This window comes from Solanum verrucosum, unplaced genomic scaffold, assembly GCF_900185275.1.
Source record: "Solanum verrucosum unplaced genomic scaffold, falcon-dt-bn FXZP01000042.1, whole genome shotgun sequence".
NCBI lineage: Eukaryota > Viridiplantae > Streptophyta > Magnoliopsida > Solanales > Solanaceae > Solanum > Solanum verrucosum.
In genome coordinates this window covers 1-20,404 of record NW_026020230.1, presented here as the reverse complement: position 1 = coordinate 20,404, position 20,404 = coordinate 1, and the positions used below count along the sequence as shown (strand labels likewise).

Here is a 20,404-nt window from a genome sequence, read left to right as displayed (position 1 = left end):
GTAATCTTTTAAGACTATTGTTTCTTGTATTTTAACCTATGTTCTCCCTCAAATATCGCAGACTGGGAAAATTTTTGCCATCATGAAAAGTTGTTCGGCTTTGTTCCCCATTTCTTGTGTCTTCCACAGGGATAAGGGGTCCAAAGGAATGCAGATTCATTTTTCAGTCAGGTAGCCAAAATCTTGAAAAGAGTTGCATCAAGCTTGAAATTTAGAGAAATTCGAAAAGACTTCCAATATCTGCTTCCACATTTAAGCCTTGTTCTATCGCATTAGTTTTAAGTTTTATACGACTACATTTGATAGCATATACTGAACTTTTATTAATATTTGGATATTCAGAGATTTGGACTGAAGATATAAACAGTAAGCTGATAAATTTGGAGATTGTGAAGTTTTCTGTAATTGATTTCCATTACTCAACCTCGAGTGGGACCTCAGAACTAAGTGAAAGGCAAGGAACTGTATCCTACTCGGAGTGAATTCAAGGTTAGGTAACAAAAAATGATTTACACATGTTTCAGTTACCAAGATGTTTATATTGTAGTGGTAGTAGTTGTAGTTGACTTTGTTAGAATTAACAGCATAACTAAGAAAGAGTCATCTCTTACTAATTCTTATATGACATTGTCTTAACGTGTTTGTTCAATCTTTTCTATGTCGTTCGATCCTTGGAACTTGAAAATCAGCATTGATTTGCATCAGAAATTTATTTGAGGTTAGGAGACAAAACAGCACGTCAAATTCCAACCATCATTTGTTAAAAGGACTAGTCATTTTCTATTTTCTGTGAAATTATCCAGTGCTATCAACTATCAGAACTGATATTTGTGAAAATTTAATATATGTTTGATTTTGTTATATCTGAGGCTGACACAAGCTCTGTGTATTGTACAGTTCAAATTTGATTTCCTCCAAGTAGTTGCTTGCCGAGTAGTTGCTTGCAGTAGAAGGATTAGTCAGCCTATAGATTTGATGCTACTAGTTTAATGTTTGGCTGTATTAACATTCAATTGTTTTACCAAGTTCGCCAGCTTTAATAGTTTTCACTTTATTGGACTACTTCCAGGTTTTCTTCCAACATATCACAATAAGTTGCGGAAGGAGGAAGTGGTTTAGAGTAATGCACATGCTAACTTTTGAATAGGCAAATATCAGCTCAACTGTGATCAATCAGCAGAATGTAGGTGCAGAAAGGTACTTTCTCTTTTCGCTGGAATTTGACACTACTACTTTTCTTTTATCCGACTGAGAAGGAAATATTGAGTAAACTTTTGTACAAGGAGTTTCTCCTATAGCACTTGAAGATCATTTCTATTTTCTTCTCTTCTGTCAGCAGCTCAACAAAGTACAAGGTTCGATTGATCAGTTTCTCTGCCAAGATACGATGTCATTTCCTCATCGAGATTAGCTGAAGTTTGCCACCAGAACCAATGCCAGAATTCCTTCCATCTCTCGAAAGAATGGTAGGCATTTCATTCTCAGTAAAAAAAAAGGATATTTTTGTGTATGAAACTCTGATGGTTGTTGTTCACTGCTACAGCTGCACTTCAAAATTGAGAAACTTTAATTGCTCAAATGCCCCTTTTTATCATTTTGTGTTTGAGTAATTTTAACTGTTGAGATCTTTATCAGGTAATCATGTGGATCGTGAGAGTTCCTTCCATCTGTATGTCTAAAATGTGCTTGTCAGACTCAAAGAATGACTGCTTAAAACGTTTGGCTTGAAATGCTGAACCTGCATTTAGACCAGCAGTGCTACAAGTCAAGTTGGTATGTCCAAATGGTGTCGTCCACGAGTTTGGTATTACTTCCATCCTCAACATTGCTCTGTTGTGCGCGAGTTTGTATCATCAGATGGAATTTTATTTTGTATATATATATAGTAAGTGATGCTATTTCAAGTTATGTATATGATCTTAGTTGAGTTGAAGCAGCAAATATTGCTATGTTGTCCTTGAGAATGTTCAGGATTGAGATTACAACTGAAGTTAGTTTAGTATAATTACGAAAGACAAAGTTGGACCTCTTTATAGTGACGGACATCTTTTTGGCTGCTATAATGAATGATTGCTATTGTTACACACCTTAATAATATTTGACGTTTAGATCTTATTTGGTGGTTATTGATAAAAGAAATATGCAAGAAGTCATTTCCTCTTGACTTTTTATGTTATAGAAGAAAACAACATACTTAACAGGGAAAAGACAAAATCCGTCTGAACTTGTCCCGAAAAAGCGAATATATTGTGGCAACTTATGATACTTAATAACACAAGTACTATTTAAAAGTGAATTTATTTTGCTAGAGCAAAAGAGGGTGCCTTTCTGCTTGGGCTATCTTTTCATAGTATTTGATTTCATCAAATAAAGAGAATTATAAAAGGAACACTTTTAAAATACATTAATTTCAAAAAAAAAAAACCAACTCAAAGAAAACAATTAGTAGGTAGTTTCTGGTCATTTTAAAAAGCTAATGCCAGTTGATTGTAGAGACCAATAGTATGAAGGTCGTTGAATTAAATTAATAGGAGATTTGTGTAATCTTTGAGTTAAATCAAATGACTTTTTAAAAAATAAATTTAAGTGTTGAAAACAAGACAATGTAGTGGTTAGATTTCAACTTCAAAAAAGGCATCTTGTATGAAAAATTATTTAAAAACAATTTGTTATAACCACTACTTATAATATACTCATTTGCCATTATATAATGGTGGTGTCCACCAATAATTTATTATTATTGTATGGAATTTGATAATCAAGCCAAAAGTTACAAGTTTGATTCAATTAAAATGTAACAAGTTGTGTTATTTTTAGTTTTTTAATATATATGCTGTGGAAAATAATAGAGAAAAGTCATTCTCCAAAATAGGTATAACAATTGCAAATTAATTAGTGGACAGTCAGTATATTGTTTGCATATTGCTCAAGCATTCAACAGGTAAATTAAATCTCTTACTAGTAGAAATATTAAACCATTCTTTGATTCTTTGTTTTGTTTTTTGCAGATTTCAGAAATGAAGATTGGCTTAGCAGTTGGTGGTGCATTTCTCTCTTCAGCTTTGAATGTTCTCTTTGATAGGCTTGCTCCTAACGGTGATCTGCTCAACTCCTTCCATCTCTTAAGGAACTGCATCTGTCTCATTGTCCAGAAATAGAGTCCTTTCCTCAAGGAGGATTGCCCTTCAATCTTTGAAGAAAAAATTAAATGAAAACTAATTTTTCTATCCTAGGCTTGTAATGGAGAAGATGGAGGGAAGAAGAAGACGAGTACACAGTGAAAATGAGAACAAAAATATATGGAAGAACAAAAAAAAAAATGAAAACTAAAAACTAAAAATGACATGGAAAAAGAAAAAAGAAATGAAATTTTTTCACCCTATGACGTGTTGTCAACGTGTCACTGAGGTGGTGCTGATGTGGCGCGCGTGTATATCACCTCCCAATCATGAAATTGGTATTGTATATATAAGGTGTTATTTAATTCACCTGAAAGTTCTTTAAGGGGGTGTTTAAACACCAGTAAAGTTACAATGCTAAAGTGAGTTTTGTGGATAAGTTTGAGGGGGATTTGATGTATTTTCCCTATATATAATGCTAATTTATGAGGAAAAACGGATGGTGATGTTTGAAGATGCATTGAGGTGAATCTTAAGTATCCTATCTTGATTTAACAAATACTTAACTGATGCTATTGATGTTGACATGGTAATATTGAGGGCTGGTTTCCATTCAGGCAACTCAGCTAATTAGCATATTCCACCAAAAGAGTTTCAGTTGTGGACTGTGTAATCAGTGAAAAGTCCAATGTTTGTAGGCACAAGACTTGTCAAGTTTGCCATTACTGCTTCTGCTGATGTTTCTTGCTCGAGGTCAACCCCGACATAGCACAAGACTTGTCAAGTTTGCCATTAAGGTTGTGAATATTATCATAAATATTGTTAAAAATTATGTTAATATACATGAATGTATAAAAGATAGTTTAAGGGAGGTATGTTTGTTATTTTACATATTTTATCCCATGATAAGTTATGTTGGATTACTATTCCACCCCAGGAGGGATAACTTATCCCAAGACTAATTGTTAATCTTGCGATAATTTATCCCAGCCTTTGCAACCAAACAACGAATTAAAGGGCACTAAAAAATTATTCCAGAATTAATTCCTTTTATCCATCACACCAAACGACCCCTTATTCTTAAAAATTATGTCATGCATATTATTTGACTATGACAAACTAATAAATCAGCAGAACTAATTCTTTCATAACTTATCTCAGCATAACTTATCACATGATAATTAATCTTAACATAACTTGTCCTCAATTAATCCAAAAGTCATACTTCTGGAAAAGAGAAAAAACCACTAGCAAGAGAGAGAAAGAGAGAGAAATCAGTGATCATTCATATTTGCAAATTACTCTTAATCATTCAACAGGTAAAATAAAGCTCTTAGTAAAGAAACAGTAATCTTCTTCAAATTCTTATAATCATTTTGTGGTTTCCTATTTTGATTTGCAGATTTCAGAAATGGAGATTGGCTTAGCAGTTGGTTGTGCATTTCTCTCTTCAGCTTTGAATGTTCTCTTTGACAGGCTTGCTCCTAACGGTGATCTGCTGAAGATGTTTAAGAGGGACAAGTGTGATGTTCGGCTCTTAAAGAAGCTGAAAATGACTTGCGTAGTCTTCAGATTGTGCTAAGTGATGCAGAGAATAAGCAGGCATCAAATCCATCAGTGAGAGACTGGCTTAATGAGCTTCGAGATGCTGTGGACTCTGCTGAAAACTTAATAGAAGAAGTTAATTATGAAGTGTTGAGGCTTAAGGTGGAAGGTCAGCATCAAAATCTTGGAGAAACAAGCAATCAAAAGGTAAGTGACTGCAACCTGTGCTTGAGTGATGATTTTTTTCTTAACATAAAGGAGAAACTGGAAGACACCATTGAAACATTGGAGGAGTTGGAAAAGCAAATTGGCCGCCTTGATCTAACAAAATACCTTGATTCGGGTAAACAAGAAACAAGGGAATCTTCAACCTCTGTTGTTGATGAATCTGATATCTTAGGTAGGCAGAAAGAAATAGAGGAATTGATTGACCGTTTGTTGTCTGAGGATGGAAATGGAAAATATCCGACTGTAGTTCCTGTTGTTGGAATGGGGGGTGTGGGCAAGACAACACTTGCTAAAGCTGTTTACAATGATGAGAAAGTAAAAAACCATTTTGGTTTCAAAGCTTGGATCTGTGTGTCTGAACCATATGATATTCTCAGAATAACAAAGGAGTTACTTCAAGAATTTGGCTTAATGGTTGATAACAATCTGAATCAACTTCAAGTCAAATTGAAGGAAGGCTTAAAGGGAAAAAAGTTTCTTATTGTCCTAGATGATGTGTGGAATGAAAACTATAAAGAGTGGGATGACTTGAGAAATCTTTTTGTACAAGGAGATGTAGGAAGTAAGATCATTGTGACGACACGTAAGGAGAGTGTTGCCTTGATGATGGGTTGTGGAGCAATCAATGTGGGGACTCTGTCTAGTGAAGTTTCTTGGGATCTATTCAAGCGACATTCATTTGAAAATAGGGATCCTGAGGAACATCCAGAACTTGAAGAGATTGGAATACAAATTGCACACAAGTGCAAAGGTTTGCCTTTAGCTCTAAAGGCACTTGCTGGTATTTTACGCTCCAAATCAGAGGTGGATGAGTGGAGAGACATTTTAAGAAGTGAAATATGGGAGCTGCAAAGTTGTTCGAATGGAATCTTACCAGCGTTGATGTTGAGCTACAATGATCTTCGTCCACATTTGAAGCAATGTTTTGCTTTTTGTGCAATATATCCAAAAGATCATCTATTTAGCAAAGAACAAGTTATTCACCTGTGGATTGCTAATGGTCTTGTACAGCAGTTGCATTCAGCTAACCAATACTTTCTCGAGTTGAGATCGAGATCATTGTTTGAAAAGGTCCGAGAGTCTTCTGAATGGAATCCGGGGGAATTCTTAATGCATGACCTTATCAATGATTTGGCCCAAATTGCATCTTCAAATCTGTGTAACAGGTTGGAAGAGAACCAAGGATCTCATATGTTGGAACAAACTCGACACTTGTCATATTCAATGGGTGATGGTGATTTTGGTAAACTGAAAAACCCTCAACAATTCGGAGCAATTGAGGACATTGCTTCCCATCAATATCCAGCTGCGTTGGTGCCATCTTAGCAAGAGGGTGCTGCATGACATATTGCCAAGACTAACATCTTTGAGGGCACTATCATTGTCTCATTATAAGAATGAGGAGTTTCCAAATGACTTGTTTATTAAATTAAAGCACCTAAGGTTTTTGGACTTTTCTTGGACAAATATAAAAAAGTTGCCAGATTCAATTTGTGTACTGTACAACTTAGAGACACTTCTCTTGTCATATTGTAGTTATCTTAAGGAGCTACCTCTGCATATGGAAAAATTGATCAACTTGCGTCACCTTGACATTAGCGAAGCTTATTTGACGACACCCCTACATCTAAGCAAGTTGAAAAGTCTCGATGTGCTAGTGGGAGCCAAGTTTCTTCTAAGTGGTCGTAGTGGTTCAAGAATGGAAGATTTGGGTAAACTGCATAACTTGTATGGATCTCTATCAATTCTAGGGTTGCAACATGTGGTAGATAGAAGGGAATCTCTGAAGGCAAACATGAGGGAAAAGAAACATGTTGAAAGGTTATCTTTGGAGTGGAGCGGAAGTAATGCTGACAATTCACAAACAGAAAGAGACATACTTGATGAGCTACAACCAAATACAAACATAGAAGAACTCCGAATCACTGGCTATAGAGGAACAAAATTTCCAAATTGGCTAGGTGATCCTTCATTTCATAAGCTAATAGACTTGTCTCTTAGCAACGGCAACGACTGTGATTCCTTGCCAGCGCTAGGACAGCTTCCTTGTTTAAAATTCCTTACCATTATAGGGATGCATCAAGTAACAGAGGTGACTGAAGAGTTCTATGGTAGTTCATCCTCCACAAAGCCATTTAATTCTCTTGAGCAGCTTGAATTCGCAGAGATGCTGGCGTGGAAGCAGTGGGGTTACTGGGGAAGGGAGAGTTCCCTGTACTTGAGGAACTTTCGATTGATGGTTGCCCAAAGTTGATTGGGAAGTTGCCTGAAAATCTTTCTTCTCTGAGAAGATTGAGGATATCAAAATGCCCTGAACTCAGTTTGGAGACACCTATCCAACTTTCAAATTTAAAAGAGTTTGAAGTTACTAATTCTCCTAAGGTTGGAGTTGTTTTTGATGATGCTCAATTGTTTACGTCTCAACTTGAGGGAATGAAACAGATTGTTAAATTAGATATTACTGATTGTAAGTCTCTTACCTCCTTACCTATTAGCATTCTGCCGAGTACCTTGAAGAGAATAAGAATCTCTGGTTGTAGGGAACTGAAATGGAGGCGCCGATCAATGCTATTGTCTGAAGGAATTGTCTCTAGTAGGATGTGATTCACCTGAGTTTCTCCCAAGAGCACTCTCTTTGAGTGTAAGAAGTTGCAACAACATACTAGGCTTTTGATTCCTACTGCCACTGAAACAGTCAGTATTAGAGATTGTGATAATCTTGAAATACTTTCAGTGGCATGTGGGACTCAGATGACATCATTGCATATTTACAACTGCAAGAAGCTGAAGTCGCTACCAGAACATATGCAACAACTCCTTCCATCTCTTAAGGAACTGAACTGGTTAATTGTTCACAAATAGAGTCCTTCCTGAAGGAGGATTGCCCTTCAATTTACAACAACTTGGATCTCCTGTTGTAAGAAATTGGTGAATGGCCGAAAAGAGTGGTATTTACAGAGACTCCCCTGTCTCAGAGATTTAACTATTCACCATGATGGTAGCGACGAAGTGGTTCTTGCTGATGAAAAAATGGAGTTGCCTTGCTCTATCGAAGGCTAGCATATGAATCTGAAAACATTAAGCAGCCAACTTCTCAAAAGCCTCACCTCTCTTGAGTACCTATTGCTAATAATTACCTCAAATGCAGTCATTGCTGGAAGAAGGGCTTCCTTCCTCTCTTTCTGAGCTAAAATTATTAGCAATCATGATCTTCATTCACTACCGACCGAAGGTCTTCAGCGTCTCACGTGGCTTCAACATCTAGAGATTCGGGATGCCATAGTCTCCAATCTCTTCCCGAATCAGGATGCTCTCTTCCCTCTCTAAGTGACCATCCAACATTGCTCTAATCTCCAATCTCTTCCCGAATCGGGGTTGCCCTCCTCCCTCTCTGAGCTGCGCATTTGGAATTGCTCTAATGTCCAATCTCTTCCCGAATCGGGGATGCCCCCTTCTATCTCTAATCTATATATTTCCAAATGCCCATTGCTCAAACCACTCTTAGAATTTAACAAGGGGGATTACTGGCCAAAAATTGCTCATATTCCCACCATATATATTGATTTGGAATCCCAGTAGTGATTAAAAAAAAATGGTGCTCTGATAAATTGTAAGTTAAAATTCTTTATTTTTCATTTATTTTTCTGATTACTTCCTTTTCTTGCTTGTTAATTTTTTTCCTTTGTTAAATCCTTGAGCAGCACAAACGTCTATTGCCACTGTGAAGCTGATGAATTTAATTTTAGATGACAGCAAAAAAGGATAAACCGAAAGCTGGTATATGTAGGAATTGAAATTATTTGCTTCGGGAAAGTTGATAGCACTTCATGTATTCTTGTTCTTTCCGTTTTTCATGAGTTAGTTGATCAAAGGACTAAGGAGAATGGAGGTTTAGAGTAATGCACATGGTCACTCATAAATGCATAGCTCTAATAGAATTCAGAGGTATACAAGACACAAAGTTTGTTCCTATCTCCGTTTTCCTGTTTACATTCCTTTTCCTTGTTTGTTATTCTTCTTGTTTTCTTAGTAGGTGAACAGTGTGTATATCTATTGCCACTGTGTGGAGCGAAGCATTTTCATTCTAATTTTAGATGACTATAAGGTGATACATTGCAACTAATGTAATCTTTAAACTTGCTCTGAGTCTTCTTTTCCTATCTCCTTTTTTTTTATATTAGCTTGGCTTGTTATAGCTGAGGCTGACACAAGTTCTTTGTATTGTACAGTTCAACCTTGATTAACATTCAATTGCTCTACCAAGTTCACAGGCTTAAAAATGTTCACTTGAAATGGACTACATCCAGTTTCTTCTAACTTCATCAAAGAACGTATTGCTTCTTCTTCCCGTGGGTTGAGGAAGGAGGAGATGATTTAGAGTTTAGAGTAATGAACATGTTTAACTCTTGATTTTTGATATTTCTACTGAGAGAGTTCAAACGCACACGAGACAGAAGCTTGTCTTCCCATAACTTAACATCTAAAAGCAGGGGCGGAGCCACTTCGGCAGAAAATTATATTATTTATACATGGTTAAATAATTTTATATGTATATATAGTAGATGTTGAACCCCCTTCGGCTACTTCATGGTCTATTTCTACAAATTTGAACCCCCTTATTGAAAATTCTGGCTCTGCCTCTGTCTAAAAGCCTAAACATAATCTTAACTTTATTATCTGATCTCAACTTAACCATCTTTTTTCTTTCTTTCGTCAGTTGTGCCAAAATTCTCTACTGAATAGACAAATATCAGCTCATATGTGATCTGTCAGCAGAGTGTAGGTGAAGAAAGGTACTTTATCTTTTCTCTCGAATTTCACTTTTTCTTTCATCAGTCTGAAAGGAAATATTGATCAAGGAGTTTTTCGCGTATAAACTCTGATGTTTTTTCACTGCTCCAGCTGCACTTCAAAATTGAGAAACTGTAATTGCTCAAATCCCCATTGTATCATTTTGTTTCTCAACAGTAACATGTTTACCGCAGATTTCCTTCCAGCAGTATGTCTAAAATGTGCTTCTCTGGCTCAAAGAATGACTTACGCTTGAAATGCTTAACCTGCATTTAGATCAGCAGTGTTACAAGTCAAGTTGATATGTCCAGATGGTGTCGTGCTCGATTTTGGTAATACTTCCATCCACATATTGCTCTGTTGTGCGCGAGTTTGAAGCATCAGATGAATTTTATTTTGTATGTATGATGTTATTTCAAGTTATGCATAAGATCTTAGTTAAGGTGAAGTAGCAAATATTGCTATGTTGTCTTTGAGAGTGTTCAGGATTGAGATTTATAAGTGTAATTGCGAAAGACAAAGTTGGACCTCTTATAACGACGGACATTTTTTGGCTGCTATAGCGAATGATTGTTATTGTTACACACCATAATAACATTTGATGTTCAGATCTTATTTGCGGTTATTTTTGATGAAAGAAATAGCAAGAAGTCATTTTCTCCAACTTCTTTTACGTTGCTGAAGAAAACAAATTATACTTGAAACTAGTTGTATTGTACCTACAAAGAATTAAACTATCTAAACCACATATTATTTCTTTTAAAACTAATTCATATTAAATATTTTAATACGTAGAAAGTTTATGTATACTATCTAGATAACGAGTTGTTGGGAAATTATGAATATACAATAGACATCATTCACCTTCCATACTGCAATTATATATATATATAAATATCCTATCAATTTAGGAGCTAATCTACAAAACACTCCAATTTGTAATATTACGTATTTTACTAGATTTTGGCGCATCCAGATATGTTTAGATATGTCCATATGCATGTATCTCGGTATACATGGGATCAAAATTAAATGTAATTGTATATTTATATTTAAGTGGATTAGCATATATTGAGATACATAACAAATCTCTCTTGCCTCCATCCCCTCTCTCCCATCTGGATATGTAATACCCTATATTAAAATAAGGGCATATTTGTCATTTAGCTCTCATAAAAAAAAAGAAAAGATCAGAATTTTTTTTATAAAAAGGGCTGAAAGCCCTAACAGAAGCAGGCAGCAGCAGCAACGCTGCAACTTCAGCATCAAAAGAAAAAAAAAGGACTCTTCTTGTTCTAGAGTGAGCGAACGAACGAAGGAGAAAATAAATTTAAATTGAAAGCCTTAGTTCTCAAACTAAAGAGAGGTGGAAGAATAAGAAGAACGAGAAGAAGGTAAGTTTCTTAACATAGTCTAAAGGTTGAATTTGTATCCTCCATGACTAAAAGATTGGGAATTGGGAAGTTGAGGAACATGGGTTTAGAAGAAAAAGAGGAAATTTATTTCATTCTTATGAACCAAGTGAATATAGTCAATGATTTGAACTGTAAACTTTGGTATTGGGCTTGTATGCAATAAGATAATTGGGCAATAAGGTTAGGTTGATCTTTTTACAGTGAGAATTGACCAAGAAGAGACTAATGTGTGTGATTAAAGCACTAATTATGTGATTGGGCAGATTTCGAATCAGCCATGAAACCTCTAGGGCTGGGTTTTTTAAATGTAGTATGAATTACCTAAATGAAGGAGTTAACACGAAATTGTTATGAATGTGATTATAGATTGACCAAAGGAATTCGTACGGAGTAATCGAGTGGCAAGCTTGGTAACTCAACACAAGTACTGTGAGTAGTAATCTTACCACAATTTGTATTTCACAAACTTCATGATTTTTACATGGTTTATAAAAGTAAATGTGTTACCGACTGTTTTGAACTTGCATGTGGGACAAGTCTTTTACGGGATATGATACTGAAAAGATTATTTGAGATGATCTTATTCTTACAAGATATGATTACTGTTATTGAAAAGGTTTTACACTTATTTGAGAAATAGTATTTTGATAAGTGATTGTTAAACTTTGAAATGATATGATTTGATAAGATTTAAATGCTCTGTTCGATTTTGAAATGTTTCTACTGATTACAAGAAAAATATAAATGGGAGTAGACCTTGATGAATCCTGTAGCTAATGGCGGGATCATTAGACCTGGTGCACCTTGTAGTTACTGATTACTGATAAAGCCCTTGCTAGTGGGAAGGTAGAACTAGTATACTGTTACTGATATCACTTGAGTAGGGATCTAATGATATGAATATATAACTCCTTTATGAGGAGTTCACTGTTATTGGTTACTTCTTAAAGAGAAGGCCACACTAATTACATGATTCATCCTTAGAAACCTCCCAGCTATAAGATTTGATATGAAATGTTTTTCTGAGTTTACTATTAAGTATTTACATTGATTTTGCTTATATGAGGCACATAAAATTATTATACTAGCATGTTTTCTGACTTGTCCCTCATTAAAATGGTTGTGGTTAAGTATTATTACTCACTAAGCTAGCTTCTCGCTAATTGTTTTTACAGAGAATTCAGGTGGTATTGAAGAAGATTTCATTAACTAGCGTGTGCGTTGGTAGCATCTGGTGAGCCCCGCATTGCTTCGCGTGGCAAAAGAACTATTGATTTGCTATGTTTATTTAGTTTCTTTTAAAAACTCTTAGAGTCGCTCCATTTGTCATTCCTTTGATTTGAGTCAGATTAGTCCTTCGAATTGTAGTCAAGTGACTAGTTTGGAACTTTTTCCGTAATTTGGAGATGAATTGATTTTTACTGCGTGACAATTTGATCATTGATGGATATTATATGGTGGTTTATAGTTGCTATTAGTTGTGTTGTGAATTTCTGAGACAGGAAAAATCCAGGATACCTAAAAACGAAGGAAACTCTGCCCGATTTTCTGTAAAATTCTGGTGAGGCTTGCTTTGGGATTCTCCCCCTTAGCGCAGGTCATGATCCTTCATTGGGTCGTGATAGGATCGCCACTCTCCAATGCATTTGTTATCCTAGATACATGTGAATAACACCAGATACATACATATACATGTATCTAGTGTATATTTAGTGTGATTTGCATGTATCTGGGATACATGACGAATCTCGCTCGCCTCTCTCCCTATTTTAGTCTATGTGGCAGTAAAAAAAAAGTATATTCAAGTTTATTTTCCTCAATATCTGGTAGAAAATTCTTAATTAATGGTAAGATACGTAATGTTTTGAAAGTATAAGTATAATAATATATATGATAGTAAAGTATGTCTAATTACGTAGTTTTTCCTTAATACTATATGACATTTTAAAATCTCTTTTATTAGCAAGTATCAGACTATCAGTCTATAATATGTAAGTTTGATATTAATGTTGCTTTAGGGTATAATGTTATTTGGTCTTTGTATATAAGTAGGTAATTTCTTTGAAAGGTGATGATATGGCTAATGATCGATGTGACTTTTTTTTTCCGAGAAAGGTAATATGTATATTCATCAACACACAATTAACTCTGCCCATGTGACGGTCACAAAGTATAGTCGATCTCAAACTGAATATTTGCTAGCGTTCCGTGAATAAATCATCTCATGTTGTGCATGCATACCTTGAATTTAAACTCTGATCTATCTCATAATTTTCATCCCACTTAATTAAAACTCTGATATGGAAATACATGACGAATCTTGCTCACATCATTATTTAATTTCATAAAATTGATTAGGGTGGGGCCATTTAGAATTTGGCAAGTCTTTCTTTGGTGTAGATTCTCAAAACAATGGTAAAATCCACTCCCCCCCATTTATTTTCTTTATTTTGTTGGTATGAATGTGACACTAACTAGTACTACTAGTTGCAAGCTAGAAATGAAGGGTTAGTTATTGAGTATTGACTATGTTGTATTCAATTTAGGCTATCATTCTCAATCTTATCAATAGACTCAAAATCAATATTCTTAGGGAATGACTAGACTTAAAAAAGGAGAGAAAAAATGGCAATTGAAAATAAAATTATCCTTCAATTACCACAAAGAAACTTTTAGAACCTATACTTTGGTCAAATATTCTTATAATAAGGTAGTCTTATTTTAGGACCAAGTTTGAATACACATTACATGACCATGTCTTTGCTTTAAAAGAAAAAAAGTATGTTTCACAACTAATACTTCTTATACTAATAAAGTACTCATGTTTTAGGACTATTTGATTACACATTTCACCACCATGCCAATTTTATTTTATTTTTATGTATATAAAAAAAAAGAATTGTGTTTCATGATTTCAAATTAATTTTAATTTTGAGTAGTAGAGATGTTTCACATGAACCATTAATAATATTCTCTCCATCGCATTTTTTTTTTTTATGTAAAACGATATATGAAAGTTGAACTGTCAATTTTTTTAGCGTTACTTCGAACATAGATTTTTTTAGTTTTTTAATGTAAAATTTATACAATCATGATTCAAAAAGCATATGAAGATATCTATCTCTTTTTTTGACACTCCATATAATTATTGCATCTTAATTTATTATTATAAATTAACTTAATTTGTTAATATAAAATAAATTCATACTGTCAACGTACACAATATGAAATCATTAAAATTTCAAAGAAGAAAAAGATACTACAAATTAACATGACCCTAAGCTAACACTTAATTTGCTATTTTTTAAAAAAAAAAATATAGCTATCAACTTCATCTTTAAATTGTTCGAAATTAATAATATTTTTTGATAATCCATCGCTAAAGACTATATAAGCCGGAGGTCTCAATGGGAAACAGGCTTAAAATTAAATTCAAAGCCGTGTGGACCTTTTTTTTTCTTTTCTTTTTTCATCACTTTAATTAAATTATTTCATATAGGGTCGGAGTCAGATAGAATGAAAGAAACCCCTTTCGATAAAAAAATAATCAAAATTATTTTTTACATATATGTAGTAGATGTTGAATCCTTTTTTACTTCTTTATGTGGATACTACTTCGTATTTTAGATTCCATAATAAAAAAATTGATTCCGCTACTGATTTCAAATGACTAAAAATGGAATTATATATATTATATATATATATATATATATATATTATACATCCTCTGCTAATTAACCCTGCCAAGTTGACAACTTGGACTCTATTTTTTTTTTCTTTCCTTTTAGAAAAAATAAGAGAAAATGTGTACACAAGTACAAGAAAAAAGGACTATAGTGAGTTAGGGGAAATATGATCGATAAAAGCCTTAATTTGATCGTTATAAGTCAATAGTAATCATAAAAAAATGCTAACTTTTATATTGGATCACTATTAATTTTAATCAATTCTTTCATATATTAGACTTGTATTTAGAAATGTTGAGTGAACGGGTTAACTTGAATTTGAAAATGTTAAATTGAAATGAATTTATAAATAGGTGAGTTATTTAAGTTAAATTGGACAAAAATGAATTAAAAATCGAGTCATAATCCAACCGTTTATGACTTTATCACCCTACTTGTATTTGAGGTCAAGTACAATAATGAGTAGAACTTAGACAAGTGCACAAGTATTTGACATGAAAGAAAGCTCTAGAAACCCAATGACCTAACTAGTACTTTCTCCGTCTCATTTTAATTATTGCTTTAGCTTTTTCACGCTAATTACGAAAATCATAAATATAAGATATATTTTATTAAGTTAACTATATTTAATAAAGATCCGTTGATTTTTTTTTCTATTAAATGATATGCATAGGTGTTAATATTGAAGGTATAATTGAAAATAATTATCAATTTTTAACTTTGAATTTGAAAATTATTTTGTAATAAATTTTTGAGCTAAAACAATAGTTGAAAATGAAGGAAAAAGCTACTACTCTCTTTGTCTCAGTTTATATGACCAATCCACTTTCCTTTTTCGCCAATCTAAAAAAGAATCACAATCACATATTTCTTATTAAGTAATAATTTAACTTTAAAATTGTCACACTCCAAGCCTACACCCTGGACGTGGCCGACACTCGAAGACCATTGCTGGCCCCAAGCGAATCCTTTGCCTGGCTTCCTTAACTCAGCGGAAAACTATCTCAACAGAATAACTCCATGCAATGCAAGGACATAAAAGTAACTTAACTGATAAAATCTGGCCTTAAAGGAAACTCGAGTCCCAAAATAGAATATTTACATATATATACATAGATGAGAGACTCAAAACTAACTAACTGACTGACTGTCTATGAAGCCTCTATAACACTGGGATGGATGTTGGGACAGACCCCGCAACATCCTAATAACACAAAAGTAAGAGAACAAAATAACCGAGTCCTCAAGGATGCAAAGAGGCTCACCACTGACTCTGGAGTGCTCAGTTGGATCAACGGTGTGCTGGATGCTGATCCTGGGTACCTGCGTCTGCATCGTCATAAGATGCAAGCCAACTGGCATCAGTATATTGAATGTACGAGTATGCGAGTTGGAAAACTAAGCAACATAGGCTAGAAGGACAACTGGAATAAACTGAATAGCTTACCTGGCTCAACTCAACTCAACCTGACTGACTTCTTTCAATATAAGGTAATTTAAAACAATCGCGATATAAAGAAAGACTGTTTAAAACCTGTTATAAACTCTGTGTGTATACAAAGATACAATAAGCCTGAGATGTATATAGAAATACAAATGAACTGATGTATATAAAAATACAATACTTTCTTTGTATGAAAATACAATAACTACTGTGGGAGTTTCTCTAACCGACAACCAACACATAAGCGCTATAGTGATGATACACGATCAACCTCACGCTGCCAGAGCATCCTACACCCGGCCAAAGGTATAGGACCTGAACTGCCTAATGGATCTACTAGTCTAATTTGAAAAGGATTCATCTAAAAAGTATGAACCTCTTCTACCCATGATGGCTGCATGGTTCTATGGGGGCTGTGGGTTCTTTGAACGCTCCCCCAATTCGGTGCTCGATACTACTCCCAATAATGTATTGGCTCTTATGTTTTTAAAACATATGTCTTCCTGCTGATTTGAGATAATTACTGAAAAAACTTAGCTTAAAGGCTATCTTGGAAATCTCAGTTTCCTCTCTTGCTTCATTTAGAAAGCGGTAACTCTTTTTTTTGGAAAACTGTCCCGAAGGCTCTTTGGAAATCTCAGTTTCCAATCTTGTTTAAATGTGAAAACATTTCTTTAAAACTTCTTCGGGAATACATTGTTCCCTAATAACTTTTGAGAAAAGAACTCAACTTTATACTCTTGACTTAACTTGAAACTAGATACTCTTTACTTAACTCGAAACTCGAGCCTTAAAATGAAGTTAAAACATTCAATAAAGACTCTTGAACAACTTTAAAGACTTGCTTGGACTTACTTCTTAACTTCTAAGATTGACTCTAACTTCACTTGACTTTGATCCAAACTTTCCTCGAATTGGATTATGGATTCAAGGTATATGATCACATGTTTATGGATGAGTTCTTGACGTTTAGACATACCTTGGAGTGTTGGAAACAACTATGAAACATAGGTACAATGCAAGGAACATGCATGAAAAAGTAGGGAATGAAAGGGAAAACTTGGCGTCTTTGGCGCTCTGAGAGGCGCGGAGCGCCAGCCCTCAAGCTTCAGAGGGGCCTGCTGGGCGCTCTGCTAGGCGCGCCGCCCCAAGGGCTGGGCTTCAGAGCCCCTTTTGGGGCGCGCTGGCTGGCGCAACGCCCCAACCCTTTTTCCCGAAATTCGACCTTCTCCTTCTCTTTCCCCACTCTAAACCTTCTTAACTTCAAAGTTTCCATCCCCAAACACTTAGAATCATAAAACCCCTCAACACACAATAGATTCAACTCAAAATCACAACCGGAAACATTTCCCAAAACAACAAGGAACTTCAACAACACAACCAACAACTTCAACACACACAACCACAAATTTCAACAACACAACCAATCTTTTCTCGGAATTAAAACGAGTTTGGCGTGTGGGGGAAAGAACCAACCCAACACTATGAACTCACATACCTTAATAGGGATCACCCCCGACGAAATCACGACGATCTCTACGAAGTTGCTTCTTCTTCCTTTCTCCTCTTCTCTCCTTTTCTATCAAGAACCCTAACTCTCACTTTAAAAAGGAAAAACTGATTTAAAATCAGTCTAACACCTTAATATATATCCAAAAGAAAAGGCTAAAGACCAAAATACCCTTACAAAATCGGGTTAACTCCTGAACAACCCAATTCCAAAGGGCATAACTCCCTCATACAAACTCGGAATGGGCAAACTCGGCGTTGGAAAGACCATCCACAAACTTTGCAAACATAACTGGAACTACACCTAAATCATCCTGAGCTAGGAGTTATAACTGTTCAAATTTGGCCAAAAACTCACTTTTTCCCATACTTAACCAAATTTTCCAGTTTTTTAATTCTTTCCAAAAAGACTATTTCCAATTCTAAGCCTCTTCATAGTTATTTCAAATTGCCGGATGTTACAATATCTCCCCCTTGGGAACATTCGTCCTCGAATGAGGTTACTCTTACTAGGCTAAGGGTGTAACATCAACTCAAACACCCAACAAGCAATCATGCAACAACAACAACATGCTCACTACAATTTAAAGAGCACTAAGAAGGAAATTAGTACCTTGATCTGCATTTCCTCCGGATTCAAAGAGATTGGGTATCTCTTCTTCATGTCCTCTTCGGCTTCCCAAGTAGCTTCCTCAACAAATTGGTTCCTCCAAAGGACCTTGACTGATGCTACATCTTTCGTTCTCAACCTACGAACTTGGCGATCTAAAATCTGAACAGGAATCTCCTCATAAGATAAGTTATCCTTGATCCTAACATTTTCAGTCGGTAGGATCAATGAAGGATCACCTATGCACTTCTTCAACATAGAGATATGAAATACCGGATGAACCGCTGCTAGTTCCTGTGGTAACTCCAACTCATAAGCAACATTGCCAATCCTCTTGGCTATGCGGTAAGGTCCAATATACCGGGGACTAAGTTTCCCCTTCTTACCAAACCTCATAACCCCCTTCATGGGTGAAACTTTCAAATATACCCAATCATCTACTTCAAACTCTAACGCCCTTCTCCTAACATCAGTGTAGGATTTCTGGCGACTCTGTGCCGTTTTCAACCTCTCTTGAATCACTTTCACCTTCTCCATAGCTTGGTGAACTAAATCTGGTCCTATCAACTGTGCTTCACCAACTTCAAACCATCCAATAGGAGATCTACATCTTCTCCCATAAAGAGCTTCATATGGAGCCATCTGGATGCTAGAGTGATAACTGTTGTTGTAGGCAAACTCAATGAGAGGTAGGTGATCATCCCAATTACCTTTGAAATCGATCACACAAGCCCTCAACATATCTTCTAAAGTCTGAATAGTGCGCTCTGCTTGCCCATCAGTCTGAGGATGAAAGGCAGTACTTAAGTTCACCTTTGAACCCAAGCCTTTCTGAAAAGATTTCCAGAACTGTGCAGTAAACTGTGCACCTCTATCTGAAATAATGGAGATTGGGACTCCATGAAGTCTCACTATCTCTTGAATATACAACTTGGCATAATCTTCTGCTGAAGGTAGTCTTTACCGGTAGAAAATGGGCTGACTTTGTCATTCTGTCGACAATACCCAAATAGAATCATGTTGTCTGCGAGACCTTGGCAACCCTGTGATGAAATCCATATTGATCATCTCCCACTTCCATTCCGGAAGTTCTATCCTCTGAGCCAAACCACCGGGCCTTTGGTGTTCAACTTTCACTTGTTGGCAATTTGGACACTTAGCAACAAAAGCAATGCTTCTTCACATTCAATCTTCATGCATTCCACCAATAAACTTCTCTCAAGTCACGATACATCTTTGGAACCCGGATGAATGGAATATCTGGAGCTATGAGCTTCTCCATAATCCTCTCTTGGAGTCCATCTACCATAGGTACACACAATCTACCTTGATATCTCAAACACCATCTCCCCCTTGTTCAAAAGCTAATACTCTTTGCTTTTGAACATTTGCCTTCAACTCAAGCAAAATGGGATCTTGATCTTGTTTCTCTTTCACTTCTGACACTAATGATGACTCCCCGCTCGTCACCGCTATTCCTCCTTCTGCGGAATCTGTAATCTGACTCCCAGGCATGCCAGTCTGTGCACATCTTTTGCTAACTCTCTCCTTCCTTCTTCAATATGGGCGGTGCTACCCATAGACAACCTGCTTAAAGAATCAGCAACAACATTAGCCTTACCTGGGTGGTAAAGAATACTCAGGTCATAATCCTTGAGTAACTCTAACCACCTCCTCTGTCTGAGATTAAGCTCTTTCTGAGTAAGCACATATTGAAGGCTCTTGTGATCAGTGAATATGTCAACATGCACACCATACAAGTAATGACGCCATATCTTCAAAGCGAAACTATACAGCAACTCTAAGTCATGGGTTGGGTAGTTCTTCTCATGAACCTTCAACTGTCTGGAGGCATAAGCTATAACTTTGCCATTCTGCATTAAGACACAACCCAAACCAACTCTAGATGCATCACAATACACCACAAAACCTTGAGTACCTTCTGGTACGTCAAAACTGGAGCAGTAATCAACCTCTTTTTCAATTCCTGAAAGCTTTTCTCACAAGCTTCAGACCATTGAAATTTCACTGTCTTCTGAGTCAACTTTGTCAAAGGA

At 35.6% G+C, this 20,404-nt stretch overlaps 1 pseudogene across 1 annotated transcript; it reads left to right on the top strand.

The window, feature by feature from the left end:
* Positions 1-4,396: 4,396 nt before the first annotated feature.
* Positions 4,397-8,471, top strand: LOC125832020 (putative disease resistance RPP13-like protein 1; annotated as a pseudogene). The gene is made up of 2 exons (XR_007443213.1): positions 4,397-4,438; positions 4,522-8,471. The product of XR_007443213.1 is annotated as a putative disease resistance RPP13-like protein 1 (transcript).
* The last annotated feature ends 11,933 nt before the right edge of the window (positions 8,472-20,404 follow it).